At 44.4% G+C, this 16,336-nt stretch overlaps 1 protein-coding gene across 4 annotated transcripts in view; it reads left to right on the top strand.

Moving 5' to 3' along the window:
* Positions 1–16,336, top strand: part of TAGLN2 (transgelin 2) — a 165,797-nt gene that overhangs the window by 110,780 nt on the left and 38,681 nt on the right. The window lies entirely within an intron of this gene.

The following is a 16,336-nucleotide window of genomic DNA, read 5'->3' as shown; positions in this document are numbered from 1 at the left end:
ACGCAACCTCTTCTAAATTGCAAGTTGGCCTGTTTTTATCATGTTTTTTTTTCATGGGCTCTTCTCTACCAAATGGCTATTAAAATGCTGTGATGTCCATTTTACACTATCTTCATCTGCCATCTATCCTCTGTGTTTTATTTGAATCCGATCAGTATTGAGTGAACTTTAGATTGTTCAAAGTGTCGGGTTAAATCTACCCATTAAATATGACTTCTTTTGACAACAATATTGTCAGAACTAAAGGACATATAATGGAATGAACATTTAATGACCTGCATTTTTGTGAAAAACTCATAAAATGTAATACTAGCCACTTAAACATTATTTTCCTAGAAAAATCACTGGACCGGTTAAGATATTTGTGGAGATAATTGAGAGATTTGCACAGGAATGTGTTCTGGTAAAATATTGGTAAATGGTGAATGCTATTCTCCACAGAACCTAAACTGGTGTTCAAAATAGCCTTTTTAGACTGTGATTTACCAGAGTGTGATCTGTGCAAGAGACTTCGAAAATCCATATCCAAAAAGATTTTAAATGTTGACTACTTCGCGAAATGTAAATTAAGGCCCAAACACAAGGGTCGCAGTGCCGTTATGCAGTGATGAAAAATCCCAATATCTGGACACGCTGGTCTCTGGCTGTGCTATTGCCACACTCTTTCTATGCCAATGACCAAAGTTTTCCTCTATTCTGGAACATTTTTCACAGTTGGAAAAAAAATCAGGATTACTTTTTCTCTCACCCCCCCCATCCCATCCCCATTGTTAATTCCTAAGCGCTTAACTATTTTTTATGTATTACCAGCTGAATATGTATTTTTCCAGTTCTCCTAAGTGCCATAAACTGAACGCTGTGTCTGCACACTGCAGTTGTAAACTGGGGAGCTCTTTATGCGCTTTATTATAGACACAATGACTGTAGGTGGTGATAATTTAAAAACGTTCTTGCTTTAAGGCATGAGCGGGAGCGGGAAAGCCCTTGAGTTGTTACTTTGTACCTGGTAGCCTCAGGATTTTTATTTTTTTATTGGTAAAAGTCAGGTAAATATATAATTACATAGGAAGATATTACCACATTATACTGATTCTTTCAGTCGAAGCCCCAGTACAGTATTTTGCATTAAACATTCCATATTTGCAAATGTATACATTTTCCCCCTACAATTAATGTTCCACCATAACAATAGGGGTTCCCATAACTTCATACCTTTCTTCCTCAATTTTTGTCCTTTACATTTATATAGTGATATTTCCTGGAGACTGATATTCAGTAGCCGATGCAGCCATAGCTGGTATGTAGGTGACTCTGTATTTCAATGCTGTGGCTATCAGCAACCGTGCTATAGCTAATTCTCTATACAATGAATCGAGATTTGCCCGACTGTCCTACCCTAATAAGATTAAGACTGGAGTCATCGTAATTTCCTTGAGGGTCTGTAGCCAAAATTCCTCTATACCATTTTTAAGCATTGAGAGCTTGGCACACAAGTAAAACATATGTATAATGTCTGTTTGACATCTCGGGCATTTATCATTTTCCCTCCTTCCCCATCCATGGAGCTTGGCCGGCGCATAATATAAATTATACAGAGTTTTATAGCGCTGGGCTTTTAAATTGGCTGGTAAGTTCTTTGCCCCGAATTCGAGCGACCTATCCAAATCAACCTCCCCATCACCTATTTTTTTCTACTCATTTCGTTTGTTTTTCCGCGTCATCTGGGAGGATCTTAATTCCTTGTAGTACTCCCTTATCCTATTATCCTTATTGATTTTCAACATTGGGATTTTATCCAGATTAATAAGCTCAGTGGGGAGACTTTTTATACAGCTCTGGACCTGCATATACTTAAACTGTGCATTATTGTTGATACCCAATCTCTGCATCAGCCCGGGAAATTAGATCTAATCATTGTTCTGAAACAGATCTACCACCCTAACTATACCCGCCTGCTCCCAACTCATCGCCATACCATTATATAGTACTTCCGGTAATACAGCTGAGCGCCACAGTGGGGTATAACTATTATACCTGGGAATTTTCAAGATCTTACTAACCTGTTTCCAGACCTTCCAGGCCCCCATGACACACTTAAACCGCTTTTTTTTAATAAGTTTCCTTAAGAAAAGCCCGTCTGCATCATTTCCTATAGATAGCTGATATATTGTGGGTAAGCCCAGGACCTCTGCTCTTCCGTGCTCTGGTAGGAGTAGGAAAACTATCTGCTGCAGAGGAGTGGCCCAGTAATAGAATAAGATGTTGGGGGCTCCCCATCCACAACGCTCTCTTGGGAGTCATACGTTTCAGTGCTTGCAGTGTCTTCTGATAGCCCCAAATAAAATTAGTGAACAAGGCATTACTTGTATTTATCTGGTCTTCTGCCAATGCCAAGGTTATTGCCCGAAGAAGATATATAGTATTTTGGGAAAGATTTTCATATTTATTACATTGAGTCTTCCTAGTATTGTAAGATGTAATTTGTCTAGTCGTTTAAGTTCCAAGTTTACTTTTTCCATCACCGGATCAATATTGGTTGGCCAGAGAGTATCCATACACGTTGTTATATTTATCCCTAGATAAGTAGCCATTGCACTTTTACGAAAATCCTGTAACTAGCTATGGAAAGAGCAGATGGTTTGTGTTTCCCCCTTACTCAAAAGGAACCCAGATTTCTTCCTAAATTTGTCAGCCTTATTTTCAATTTCCCTAATGGCCTTTTCCGGTTCGGACGTGATTATTGCGATATATCCGCACATGCTAAATTCTTGGTTTCATATCCTTAAGTACTTACGGACTTGTTTGATTATGTAAAATTTGGCTGATGAATGGGTCCAGATGGATGGCAAATAAAATGGGGGAACTATGGCACCCTTGTCGCGTCCCTCTAGCTATCTTGATCCTCCCTGACGTATTGCCCATTACTTGCAGCTGGGCATAGGGTTTATAGTACATAGCTTGAATAGCCCTTACAAGCTGAGGGCCAAGTCCCCTTTCTATCAAAGTACCCCACATATATTGCCACGATATCCGATCGAAAGTAACTCAGCTGGTTTACCCTTTTTTGGAAATATCACCACTTCTGTTCCCTGCCATGATGAGGGCGGGATCCCGGTATGTTGGACACCCAGCAATAGATCGTGCATAATTGGAGCAATTTTGTGTGCAATCTTGTGTGCAAGGATTTTGTATATTTCTAGGAGGATTTTATCAGGGCCTGATGCTTTCCCCACAGTGAGGGATCCATAGCCACCTGTACCTTTTCCATAGTAAATTCTTTGTCTAACATCCTGACCTGTCGGGCTTCTATAAAACGCCTCAAAGACATCTATGATCTTTTTCGAACCAGTCACATTTTGGCCAGAACTGTTCTTGATTTTTAGTATGTTATTCCTGACACTCTTGTGCCTCGATCGCAGTGCTAGTCTTCCTGCTGACTCACCGTATTCATACATTTCTTCCCGATATGCTTGATATGTTTGAGCCAGTCTTTCCTGAAAGAAGCTGTTGATTTCTGCCTTGACTAGAGCTAATTTCACCATTTGGTCCCTGACTGAGTCTTCCTGCCCTCCCTTGCTAATCAACTTGACATGCTCTGCCTCCAATTTCGCCAGCTTTTCTATTAATAGGTCACCCTCTACCTTTTGTGGTTTCCACTGTTGCCCCACATAGCTAATAACTTCTCCCCTCAGCCCAACTTTACAAGTATCAGACACTATCTTACGCAAGGCGCTACACCTATTAATATCAAAGAATTCTGTAGTCCATTGCTTTAGGTGGGCACAGAACTCTTTGTTCACTAGCAATTTTTTATCGAATGACCAGGCACTCTGGTCACATACCAATCCTGTTATTTCCAGCAAAAGCGGGTTGTGGTCTGAAAAGAGTTGAGGTAATTTTTTGATTTCCACCTTGTCCAGCATTCTGCATGGGGCTAGAAAATAGTCTTAAGCGCACATAGTTCCTATAGGAGTGAGATAATGGGTATATCCGGGGTCACTCGATGTTCTCTGCCCATACATCAATCAATCCATGGCTAGCTTTAAAGGCAGTCAGTGCCTTGTATCCTTTAGGTTTCCTCCTTCTGTATTTCAGGGTCCGACTTCTGGTTGTTTCTAAATGTATATTTAGGTCACCACAGACAATCATTGGCTCTGGCCAGGAGGCAAGCTCTATTTCAAGCTCTTCCCAAACTTCAAGCTCATCCTGGTTTGGCCTGTATATAGTCCCCACTGTCACCCTCATTGCTAGCTGTGCGTTTTCCCAGCACCCCCATTTATCGGCTACTGCCCGCTTGGCCATTCCCATGGAGTGTTTGGAATATATAGCTACTCCTCTAATCATAAGGTCTGGGTTGAGCATATCGCCAAGTTATATCCTCTGATCTCAAGAGCGCTTTTATTATTCCAAGGGCTATGCATTTCCTGAAGCAGATTACATCTGCATTAATGGTTTCTTGTTCAGATCGTTTAGCCCACCCACATTGACTGAACAAATCCTAATTCTTTCCATATTGAACTGTAGCTTTTCTCCTTATTGACCCTTGCTTGTTAATTTCCTCATTGTTTTTCATTTTTGTTCATATCAGACTTTCCTTTTCCTTTTTCCCCTGTTCTCCCTGACCCCCCTGTCCCCATGCTCATCCTCCACCATGGAAGCTTCCAGACTGAAGGTCTGTGTGTGCGATGAAGCAGTGCAGCACCATGATCAGTATAGCCCCAATTGCTATCCTAAAATGAGAATACAAAGAAGAAAAAAGAAACCATGGAAATACATTGTTGGCTGAGTAATTCGCTATAAAGATTGAACAGGAAGAGCAAAAAAAAGGAACTAAGAGAGAAAATAGAGACAAGCAAATCTGCCTAGTCAACCCGGATACATTCCACAGCCCATATTACCTTATCACATTGCTTCGGTCATTGTTGTCAAGCACCCCCCCCCCCCCACACTTAACACCACCCGTTCAAGCACAGCTAATGCATTTACCATCTTGATAATACTGTTTCTATGTTACTGCCCCCCTTATCTAACCTTGCCCCCTTGCACTATCCTCTTAGTTCTGCCAGAGCTTCCCTCGCTTTAATCTCTGGATTATAGTAGTGATTACGACCTCCTACTATTATCTTTAGTTTAGCCGGGTTCACCAGATATGCCTGGGCACCTTTGGCTTGAAAGGGGGCTATCATCTGTTGCAGTCTCCAGCGCCTTTTGACAGTAATGTGGCAGAAATCCGACCTGCGAAGAAGGCAACGTCATCTATCTTCTCACTTAGCTTCTGGTTGAGCCTTTTCCCAAATGTTTTGCTGTAGTAGATAGTTCCCAAAAAATACCAGGATGGCTCTAGGTTTTGTGTTGTGTCCAGTTGGGTTTTTCATGTTGAAGGGAACTCAGTGAGCGCGTTTAACTTCTTGCTGTAAGTTCCACCCTTCCAAGTCCAGGAATTACTTGCTCAGCAGATCAATTATATAGAGTCTCACATCAGTGCCTTCTTGACCCTCTGGAATGCCTAAGAAGCGCAAATTGTTGCGCCGTTGCCAGTTTTCCTGCTCCTCCAGCTTCCATTGGATGTCTGTTAGTCTAGCCTCATGTGCCTCTGATTGTATCGGAGCTCCTGAGATTTCCTCCACAAGGGCTCTAGTTTGCGTTTACAGCTCAGTTAACTGCTCACTGATATTACTGCTAATCTTTGCAACCTTGCGAACCGAACCTTGCATTTTCCAAAGAGCCGATTGAGAACGTCTGCTGTCTTGCCTTCTCTCTTCACGTGAGACATAATCGATTGCAGTATGGCATCCAATGTTGAGACTGTACTATCTTGGAGTTCGGCATCCGGTTTTCCAGCAGTTGCACCAACCAATTGTGAGGTTGGAGAGGGGTCCCATTTCAAGTCTTCTTGCCCTCCTCTTTTCTTCCATGCAACTTTCTCTGCCCGGCTAGACCTTCTGCGTGCTTTGCGCAGAGTTGCTGTGGAGTCCACCTCACTAGTGTAGTTTCCACTAGTGTCTGTCAGCGAGATAGATTCATCCTTACATCCTTTTGTAAAGCACTCTGAAATCCTTCGGGATCTTGTTCGTGCTATATAAAACTTTATAAATAATGAACAATATGCACCCGTGAAGTGTCCTTTTATGCCAAAAATACAGAGGTATGTGCCTTAAAAGTGGTAGTGGGGAAAAATACAAAGGATTTCCCCCCACACGTTGAAAAACAGTGTTTGAGGCATGTGGGCTGCTGAATTCATATCTGTGCATAGATCGCCGTCTAGTGTTGGGTCCGGATGATTGCACATTGTTGTCCTGGAAGAGTCTTCGAAGTATCACGAGATGGGTGGCTCCTCCCCTGGACTACAGTGCGCATGGGCATCCTCTCCATCCTCAGATTGTTTTTGTCCGCCATTGGGTTCGGATGTACTTTCTTGACTCCAGTTCGGAATCGATAACAAAATTTTTACAAGGCCAAAAGGCCTTTCGGGGCGTCGGTATTGTCTTTTCGATCGATGCCGCGCACTTGTTCCAGTTCTTCGAGCTGGACGTTGAAGTCCGCGTGGCTTTTTCGACACCAGAGGCCCCATCAATGATCGACGATGGAACGGAGCCCGTTCAAACGATGCCCCGTTTGCAACTCTAAATACCCTCACATCGATGTGAACCCGGTGTGCAATAAATGCCTATCTCCAGACCACGACGAGGCCAGCTGCATGGCCTGTTCGCGGTTCAGGTCAAAGAAGATGCTTAGGCTTCGACGCAAGGAGAGACAGCCGGCGCAGAGAACAGTGCCCGACCCAGAGAACATCTTCGAGGCTGAAGACGACGAGGGCGTTTAAGAGGAGGATCCTGAACAACAGTCTGATCCTGCTTCGGAGCAAAACTTTAACTACGATGAAGACGAGGAAGAAGAAACAGACGAAGACGTCATCGAGGTAGGGGACGACACAGGCCATCGGAGCCGTCGATGACGACTCAAGTGATGAGCAAGGCCCGACCGTAGTTACGGGGGCCGGTGATGACAATGAACTTTCGAAGGCTCAGGTCGAGGCATCGCCGGAAGGCCTTAGCCAAGATCCTCAACAACATTCTATAGCCCTGCGTCAAGGCCCGGCTAAGAATATATCGAAAGAGCCATCGGTCGATCAACCACAGTCAATGGTGAAATCGAAACCGAAAAACACTATAGAAACCGAAACTGTTAAAGACAGTCCTCGGATCGGCAACTTCGGATTCATCGGATCCAATTAAAATAAAGAGTGTCATCAACCCTTCGGGGTCACTAAAGGGTGTCGACCCGAAGATCGGGGCGCCGGAGCCTGTGTCTACGGTCAAGCACGTCGGACTGACGCCATCGACTTAGACGCCAAAGGGCAGCGACACCAACAAGGGAGTCAAGTCTCAGAAGACTCTCGATCCGAAGCTTCGAGCCTCCAAACCAATAATAGTCAAAACCCTTGAGTCGAAAATCAAGATCGGCTCGAAGGAGCTCGTCGAGTCGAAGCAAAAAAGCGTGCCTGCTGTGCACCACGACCTCGAGTCGACGCTAGACCAACAAAGCACTGGTGACCAGATTGAGTCGGTCGGATCGAAGACTGAGCCACCCTCGAAGAAAGTCAGTCAGTCTCCGATGCTTACGCCACCGATTAAATTTGGACTGCCCCCAATCTCACAACCTAAGGCATTCGAGCCGAAACAAAGCTTCGAAACGGCCAAGAAGATGTCAATAGTAAAAAGGACTCAGCCCATAGAAGAGGACGTTGTGTTCCAAGCGCCCTCCTATGATAACCAGTCGAAACTGTTCATAGACTCAGATTCTGGCAGACTCACTATTTATAAAAGAAAAATCATACCAGAAAATCCTATGGAGTCATACAAAATCCCACTCAAAAAGAAAAGGGACTCTTCCACCTCACCTGTTCTTTTTGAGCCTGTGGAGTCCTATGGACAAGAATATATATCTTCACCCACACGTACTGATGAGGATGTGGGAGAAGGCTACAATGAGGAAGAATTTAATTATCCTGCTGACACAGATCAGGAGGAGTCTCCACCCTGGACTGACCCTGTTGACCCGGGTGAGCCACACACCACGCCTGACACTCAATCCTACACAGTCAAGACCTCGCCAACTGAAGATATAGCTGCGTTTAATGAGATAATTGAAAGGGCAGCACATAATCATGATGTGGAAATGCATGCTGACCCAATAGAGGAAGTCTTTTTTTTTTTACACTTTCTCAACTTCAGAAAGATCAGTTAAGACATTGCCAATGCTAAAGGGTGTCCTTAAACATGCTGGTGACATTTTCAAGGGAACCGCAAGAGCAAGGGTTGTGAATCCAAGAATTGAAAGGAAATACCGGCCTGCACCTGTTGACCCTACATATATCAAGGGTCAGCTGCCATTGGACTCCTTAGTAGTGTCAAATGCTCGTAAGAGAGCAAACTCTCAAACAAGTGGTGATGCTCCTCCTCCGGACAAAGAATTCAAAATCTTGGAAGCTTCTGGAAAACGTGTAGCTGCTCAAGCAGCAAATATTTGGAGAATTTCAAATACACAGGCCCTATTTAGCCAGATATGATAGGGCTCATTACAACACATTAGAGCAACTACTACAACACTTGCCTGATGCTTATAAGGAGGGAGCAGAAATGCTGATACAGGAGGGTAAACTAATATCAAACGCTTCCATTAAATGTGCGCTAGATGCAGCGGACACAGCAGCTAGGGCCATCAATACTAGTGTGATGCTCAGGAGGCATGCCTGGTTACGCATCTCTGGATTCAAGCCTGAGATTTAAACCACATTACTGAATCAGCCTGTTAACCCTGATTATTTGTTTGGTCCTGATGTGGACACAATCCTAGAAAAGATAAAAAAGGACACTGAGACCGCCACATCCATGGGAGCTTTGCAGTCACAACAGTTCAGGGGAGGTTCCTTTCGTCGCTCCGGTAACAGAGGAGCCTCTAGGAGTCAGGCATCCCAGCAAGCCCAATACAACAAAGGAGGCACACAGACCACCTATAACAACAATAGGGGTGGATACCGTGGCAACAGCACCAAAAGCAGAGGACGTGGACATAACGCCAGATCCTCCGCCAATACTAAACAGTGAAGTCTTGTCACTGCCCCCAGACCATGTAACCCAGGGGTCTCCAAACCGGTCCTAGAGGGCCGGATCCAAGCCAGATTTTTAAAATAACTACATGTATCTCAATGGGGATATCCCAAAAATCTGGCATGGATCCGGCCCTCCAGGACCGGTTTGGAGACCCCTGATGTAACTGGTCAGGGGAAGACTCCGGCAGTTCCTGCCAGTCTGGGAAGGCATTACCACAGACAGGTGGGTGAGGCAACTTATCCAATACGGCTATTGTCTAGAACTAACCTCCACTCCACCCAACATACCCACACGGCACAGTCCTATGTCCGCAGAGCACATACAATTATTGCAGCAAGAGGTCATCTGCATGCTGCAAAAAGGGGCCATAGAACTCGTACCTTTAGAACAACAGGGTACAGGGGTGTACTCACTGTACTTCTTAATTCCAAAAAAGGACGGGGCTCTCAGGCCCATACTAGACCTCAGACCCCTAAACCAAAGATCTTGTAGGAACATTTTCACATGCTCACTTTGCAGCAAATTCTGCCATTGCTCACTCAGCGAGATTTCCTAGCAACACTAGACCTGAAGGACGCATATTTCCACATACCAATACACCCGGCACACAGGAAATATCTCCGGTTCACCATACAGAACCAGCATTACCAGTTCAAGGTCCTGCCTTTTGGGGTTCAAGGTCCTGCCTTTTGGGGTAACAGCCCCCAGAGTGTTTACCAAATGCTTGGCGACAGTAGCTGTGCACCTTCAAAGACAACACATTCATGTCTACCCTTATCTGGACGACTGGCTCATCCAAGCACAATCAGCGCAGCAATGTGCCAGCCACATGTCCCGCACAATTCACCTCCTACACAGTCTAGGTTTTTCACTAAATTATCCAAGTCTCATCTTCAACCCGCCCATGTACAACAGTACCTAGGAGCGACAATAGACACTCTGGCAGCAAAGGCACAGCCAACCTTAGCAAGAATCAACAGCATGCAATTGCTAATTCAAAAATTCAGACCCCAGCACTCGCTCCCAGCACAGGTGTTTATGCAGTTGATAGGCATGATGGCCTCCTGCATCTTCATAGTCGATCACGCGAGACTACACATGCGTCCGCTTCAAGAGTGCTTAGCATGGCAGTGGAACCAGGCTCAAGGACAGTTGAAAGACCTAGTGTTGGTGACCGGTCCTGCATACAACTCTCTGCATTGGTGGCATCCACAAAACCTTTGCAAGGGACGACCGTTCCAAGAGCCTGTACCACAAATAGTGCTGACGACTGACACATCTCTCCTAGGATGGGGAGCGCATGTCCTCAATTACACAGTGCAGGGGCTATGGACGACACAACAGAAGAAAATGCACATCAACCTGCTGGAATTGATGGCAATCTTCATGGCAATGAAGGCGTTCAAGGTACATTTGTACAACAAAGTCGTGTTGATCCGGACGGACAACATAACCGCCATGTACTACATTCAGAAGCAGGGAGGGACACACTCTCCACAGTTGTCACACCTAGCTCAAAGCATGTGGAAGTGGGCCAGTCAAAGAAACCTGTTCCTCATGGCAGAACACCTCCCAGGCAAGGACAACCAGATGGCGGATCTGCTCAGCAGGCACAGCCACCAGATGCACGAGTGGGAGATACATCCCTCGGTGCTACAACCGTATTTCCAGCACTGGGGTCATCCAGAGATAGACCTGTTTGCCACAAACGAAAATGCAAAATGCCAAACCTTCGCCGCCAGGTTCCCACACCTGCAGTCTTAGGGCAATGCGATATGGATGAACTGGTCCAGCAGATTTGCGTAAGCTTTTCCCCCGTCACCGCTCATACCGCTAGTGGCACGCAAACAGCGACAGCACTCTGACACTCATCCTAGTTGCTCCAACATGGGCGAGGCAAGCATGGTACACCGCGTTCCTAAAACTTTCTGCGGTGCCTCATCAAAGACTGCGACTCACACCCCGGTCTCCTCACGCAGAGCCATGGAGACATTCAGCACCCAGATCCGCAACAGTTGAGCCTTGCGATATGGCTCCTGAGGTCATAGTTTGGGTACCTCAACCTGCCCCCTGACTGTATGAATATTATCAAGGAGGCAAGAAGACCTACAACCAGGGCATGCTATGCGGCGAAATGGAAACGATTGGCCATCTATTGTAACAATAATGACAAATTCGCTGGATGCATCAACTCAGAACATCATATGTTATTTGTTACATCTACACAGATGCAATCTGGCATATAGTTCCATACGTATACATTTATCTGCAATAGCAGCTTATCTTCAAAACAGGCAGCACCTTTCCCGAGTGCCTGCCATTAAAGCCTTTATGGAGGGACTCAAACGAGTGATTCCTCCTAGACACCCGCCTTCACCTGTCTGGAATCTGAACATAGTTCTAACCAGACTAATGGGACCACCTTTTGAACCTCTACACTCTTGTGCGATACAATTTCTAACATGGAAAGTGGCCTTTCTAGTAGCGATTACATCGCTAAGACGAGTTAGTGAGCTTCAAGCCCTAACTATTCAAGAGCCTTTCATACAGATTCATGCTAATAGGGTGGTGCTACGTACTAACCCTAAATTTATGCCTAAGGTGGTATCACAGTTCCACATTAAGCAAACCATAGAACTGCCTGTATTCTTCCCAAATCCAGATTCAGTGGCAGACAGAGCTCTGCACAAACTAGATGTTAAAAGAGCTCTCCTGTATTACATAGACAGGACAAAAGATTTCAGAAAGACTAAGCAACTGTTTGTTGCCTTTTCACCACAGCACAAAGGCAACCCCATTTCCAAATCGGGTACAGCCAGATGGATTTTTAAATGCATACAGATTTGTTATCAAAAGGCTAAACGCACATGAACAGTTCCCCCAAGAGCGCATTCAACACGCAAGTTAGGGGCATCCATGGCTTTCCTAGGTAACATTCCTCTATAGGATATATGTAGAGCAACCACATGGTCCACCATACATACATTTACCAAACACTACTGCGTAGATGTACACTCCAAACAGCAAGCTGCTGTAGGACAGGCTGTTCTCAAGACTCTTTTTTTAGACTGCTGCAGCTGGCACGGGCAACCACCGCTAGGGGGGAGACTGCTATTTATTCTATGCACAGATATGAATTCAGCAGCCCACATGCCTCGAACGGAATATGCTACTTACCAGTATGCATCTGTTCTTGGCATGTAGGGCTGCCGACATTCATATCGCACGCCCTCCTCCCCGGTGCCTGTCGCAGCTGTAGCACTCAGAATTACTCTCAAGCATGGACATCACTTACTGTATCATACTCCATCTCTGCCACAATGGCTAAAAACAATCTGAGGATGGAGAGGATGCCCATGCGCACTTTAGTCCAGGGGAGGAGCCACCCATCTCCGGATACTTCGAAGACTCTTCCAGGACAACAATGTGCAATCATCCGGACCCAACACTAGGCGGCGATCTATGCACAGATATGAATGTCAGCAGCCCTACATGCCAAGAACAGATGCATACTGGTAAGTAGCATATTCCTTACAGTTTTCGTAAGACGTTTTCTTACTTAAAAGAACAAAAAAAGTCAGGCGAACGATTTTCTTCAAAGTAGATTCATGGGAGAGACGATACTATTTATTTTAAATTCAAGCATTTTTTACTTTAAAACCACCTGTTCGAACCACAAATTTGACGCCATCACCTATTCAAAATGCTAAAATTCTCTTCCTCATAGTTTTAGTACCACCCTGAGTGGCACTTGGCTGTCAGTCTTTCTCATTTCAGCAAGGAGCATGTTTTGTGATTTTGATGCCAGAATTGAGATGGCCCTCGCACTCCTGCAGGCCGCTATCTAAATGTTAGTGTATCTACCCGCTGCACTGTTATATAGCTTAACGCCCTGGCTAACTGGTGCCAACTATCTTTTTCTTAGGAGAAGCTTGCTTTTGTACCAAAACTTGTAGTGCCATGTATACAAGTCTTCCATGGCCATGCAAACCAAGAGTTTGGAGAGTGTGATGCTTGACGACCACAAACCACAACACAGTGCTTGGTAATTGAAGGTATTTCATCCAAGTTCAGCTGTGCAGTTAGAGGATTTGAGTCAAAAAAGGACACGTATGGGCAAAGCATATATGGCTGGTTTTGGCAAGCTAGTGTTACTGCTTTTTCCCTATTCCTATAGAGAAGAACGAGAGAAAGTATGCTTCCTAGGAGGCTGGTGCACTTAGAGCTATGTAAACTCTTTTTTAGTATTAATGCACTACCTGAAAAATCATTCATGTTGATGCAAAGAAAGTGTATTATTGGTTTTCAATTACTGTAACTTGAAGATTTAGTTTAAACACAAAAAGTGACTTGAAAAAAAAATATCACGGACTAACACTGTAAAGAGAACATTAAGTATTGGTCCGCCAGGCTTGGTAATGAAGTGCCCATTCAGTGGATAGGTGTTTTTGGTGGGTAGGTATCCGGGCAGAAGTGAGGGGTACACGCTGGTGGATGGCTTCCACCCACTATTTTCACAGGGTGGACTCTGTCCACCCTGCCAAGAAGTTTGGCCCCACTGTAAAATGCTGAACTCGTCCACTGTGTACTATTCAAACACCGGGACACATTGAGCCGCATTTTCTGCTTTCGATCATCTTTCAGATTCTAGCTGGGCCCAAGCAAAGGCCCAATTTAAGGGGCTATCACGCCTCCTTTTGTAAGAGTCCCCTGGCTGGGAGCTATCTGAAGCCTCCCACCTAGATATATATGCAGAGGAAGGGGAACAAAGGTACACAACTTGTTAGCATTTCACACATACTTAAGAGAGACACACTTTTGACTTTTATCTGTCTCTGTATATGAGAGATATGCATGTACTGTAAGAATGTCAAATGTGTTGGTCTGTCTCAGTACTTGCACAAAATAATGTAACTGACTGACTGTAAATATCACTTAAAAAAAAACTTTAATAGTGCTAATCATTCCAAGGCAGTGTGTTGAAGCGCTTGGCACCATACATGCTCATTACATTGACAATAAATCATGCAAGTTTGTAAATCAATGTACAGGATATGTTACCCAAGACCGTGAGGGTTAGAGGTGTAGGAGTCTCATATCATCCTTCATAGTGTGCTATATTAGCAGGATTACAATACAACTGCAAGTATTCACCTACCTACAGAAAATTAAAATCTGTTATCTGCATGTTACATGATGTGCCTTGCAGGAGACACATTAACCATCTATGCTACTTCGAGTCAATACTGGGACTGGACAAAACAAAGATCCGGATCTTTCCAGCAAATGTGTTAACCAACAAAGTTATCTTACCATTATTCTTATTCGTTCAGATTTACGGGGAACCCTAAGATCTTTTCAGTAGATGATTTAACCCCATTAGATATTTTAAAGTTCGGTCTTTGCAACCAATTAAGCAGAACAGATTTACTGTCCCGTCTCTCCTTGTAATTTCTATGTGGCTGAGATAAAAAAAAAGTATAATTTGAGACCCAGATTTTTGGGATTTACTGTAAAACAAAAATCCCAGTTGTGTGTCTTAGTTTAAAAAGAAAAACTAGTAGGTGGACGTTACATGGGTGGTGCTTGGGCGTTTCTGTGCATCCACCCATGTATTTTGACGCAAACCGGTGTTTACGAAGACTTGTAAACATAGGTTTGCACCAAACTGGTGGGTATACCTGAGGCTGGCGTAATGAGAAGAAATAACTTTATTTCATTTTGTTATTTCCTCTTTGCATATATGCTGCATTCTGCAGCACGCATACATACTAAGAGCAAATAGCCTCATAGGATAGTTTTACGTGGTTTAGTAAAAAAAACTAAAAAAAACGCTGCCTTGCGTTACTATGCGACAGGTAGGCATTACATGGGTGGTGCATGGTCGTTCCCTTGCATCCACCCATGCATTTTGTGCTGGCCTTTGCTCGGAGTGCGCCCTGAGCAGAAACATTTTTTACACCCCTGCTGCTGTACAACGGGGGGACAAAAGGGGGTGGTGATGGACGGAGCATCTGAACCAATCAAACACTCACACCCAATCAAAACATCTGGGTTTGATCCATCACCGTTCTTTAGCCCACTCTGCCACCCCAGTTCAGACATGGCTATATGCAAATCAGTCTGACCCTGTGCCTCATGGGAACAGTCCAGCCCCAACTGCCAAGTCATGCCTTCCCTGGACCGGAAACAAGCTTCCGAGGACCGGTTTCTGGCATTCCAGCCGTCTTCAGCCCGGCTTGCTTGAATCAGTGGCAAAGTGAGCAAGGGACTCACGTCTGAGCATACCCTGCCACACTTATAGCTGCCAAAAGCGGTACAAAAGGGGGTGGTGATGGACGGAGCATCTGAACCAATCAAACACTCACACCCAGTCAAAAAGATCTTTTACAAAGTTGTTACCCTGCCTAAATATTGATTATCTTGTTTTTATGGCATTCTCACATCACTCTACTGCAGTGGTGCTGCAAAGTTTGCTCTGTACTATATTAGAACACAATAAAACAGGCTATCTTTGTTGTTATGATGCTCGTAGGTCTGGCATACTGATTTTACTTGTCATGCTATGTATGGAATGCATGATAATGTGTGCTACTTAGGGCTGGCTCCTTCAGGATGAGTTTACCGTGAATCGGAGAGTCCACAGGTCAGTTTTGCTGTAAACAAGTAGGTCAAGTGCACCAGTGCACCATGTTGGCATTGTAACCTGTCTAGGTTATGCAAAGTTCTTATTATATGGCATAGTCTAGTATATATTCTGATTACTGGCCATAGTTTGTGGTGTGCATCTGTTCCTACATCTCCCCACTTGGGTAGTTTTTCTATACAAACTAGCAATATTTCCATCTGAAGGCCTGTGTTTTCTCAAAAGTGCTAGTTGGGACCGGAATTGCATATGCCTTTTTCTTGTGAGTTAACTTTATTAAGATTTCCTTCTAATCCTTGGATCATGGGCAGCTAACACTAATTGGATGTGGAGCTGATGCCTCTTGTGAAATTTATGATCCGACTCTTTGTTAGTATTCTGGTTATACTGATTTCAGAGTGAGCTGTCAGGATACGCTGGTGAATGTGAAGGTGGTTTAGATATAGTTTTGCCAGCAATAAGAACATGAGATATGTCTGCTATATGTGGAGGTACATTTGGGGAGAGGGGGTGGGGGGGGCAGTGTGTAATTTGTAAAAAGATAAATGTGGCGCCCCAAATCTTTTCATAAGTCCTA

The sequence above is a fragment of the Lissotriton vulgaris genome, chromosome 12, assembly GCF_964263255.1.
Source record: "Lissotriton vulgaris chromosome 12, aLisVul1.2, whole genome shotgun sequence".
Classification (NCBI taxonomy): Eukaryota; Metazoa; Chordata; class Amphibia; order Caudata; family Salamandridae; genus Lissotriton; species Lissotriton vulgaris.
This window is presented reverse-complemented; position numbering and strand designations above follow the sequence as displayed.